Genomic DNA, 1802 nt, shown 5'->3' on the forward strand with positions numbered 1-1802 from the left:
GATTTGTGGTTATGTCCCCCTGCAGAGAGAGAACTGTGGTTAAAATCACCGCATCATATTGCTGCAGCAACACTTTTTGAAACTACACATGCTTAATATTAGGCCAGCATTATTACCCTCTGTGGGGCGAGAAAACAGGAAACACAAAGCTCAGTCAATTTGGGGTTTATATTCAACTGTACAGTGATCGCTTACAGACTCTGCTCTTCTGTGTTCCTAACCAACCAAATAAATCCTAGACAAAACATTTTTTTTGAAAACAAGTAGTAAAATTAAGCAGTAAAATTAATCAGACTGTGATTGGCAAGGAAGAAGCTTTATTAAACACAACAATCCAATGTCTTTTTATTGCAGTAAAAATACATTTAGAACTTTGCTGATGTAATTTTTCAAAACATTTCTTTCAGGAAAGAAAAAGGACACTGGTCAGAGCTTTTAATTTCTGGCTTAAGCCTTCAGATATTCCAGTTCCATTCTGAAAACCAGTATTAGAAAAACATTTGGGTCTTTCCAGGTTTACTTGCTTGTTTAATCCAGATTTACAAGATGACCTGTATAATTTCTGTGACATGCATCATCACGATGCATGATCTGATATTTTTAGATCAGATGTTCCTTGTCAAATAAGCATGTACAACTCTACTACCCTTGAATAACTTCCTAACATAAAGCCAGGTAACTCCTGTAAAACTGTAAAAATTAGAAACCAGCTCTGAAGCTGTGCGAGCTTCTTCTACTAAAAAAGTGGGAAAGTTGTGCACATCATTGTCTTTGAGGTTTATTGTTTTAGCCAATGCTAAAAATGTTTACTTTTCACTGAAAATTAAATATCTGCAAAATTCTGACTGCAGGCAGAATAATATAAAACAATTATGAAGTAACCATTTTACTTAGTTACTTTTCAGAGGCATACTACACTTTAAAAGAAATATCAAAGGTAGCTTTATAAAACTGCCTGACTTAAAACTAAATATGTTTATTATGTAAGACTTCATGCCATAAAAAGGACATGAAGGCTAAGAACACAAAGCACATGAAATTAATATTATTTAAATATCATAAATATGAATGTTTTAACAAACATTATTTTACCAAATAAACAAAATTGTTTACTTGAAACAAAAAAGGGAACAATTGCTGCTGCTCAACTATACTGAATATCAACACTGTTAAGCTTATGCTTTGACAAAACCCACACATCTACGTACATGTAGTGTATTTTATGCACTTACTTTGAGATACTAAATAACAAATGCAGCTCATGTGTGAAAGTCTGGCTACTTTCTTGTCCATGTTGACTGTAAGCTTCAGGCTCAGACACACAACCAAATTGAAATCTTGAAGCAAAGTCATAATCCCTTTCAACTAGGAAAGACTAAATGGCTAATTCAGTTGCCCCTGCATTAGCATCTACTGCTTTTTGAGATGACCCTGGGGATCCCCAACACCAAATGGGGCTGGCAGACAGGACCTATCAGAGTATCCATGCCATGCTGGAGCTAAATGGCACTAGGCAGCTACACATGTGCAATTGAACAGAGCCCTGAATGAGGACATAGGGACATCTAATGGATAGTTTTACAATTTAATGGATACAGGGTAATTTATTAAGCTCTTGCTGATCAGTAATTTGTTATTTCCTTATTTTCTTTAACATACTTATTGTTCAAACAACAAGAATGCAACTGGTTGATTTTTTGTACATTATTGAAACTAGTAACAACTCACCTGATTAAGGTCTTTGGCATGACCACAGCCTGAGCACAACTGTATTACTAAAGTGCAATTCTGAAAGACTTAGT

Source organism: Chaetura pelagica, unplaced genomic scaffold (genome assembly GCF_000747805.2).
Source record: "Chaetura pelagica isolate M959 unplaced genomic scaffold, ChaPel_1.0 scaffold226, whole genome shotgun sequence".
In the NCBI taxonomy this organism is placed as follows: Eukaryota; Metazoa; Chordata; class Aves; order Apodiformes; family Apodidae; genus Chaetura; species Chaetura pelagica.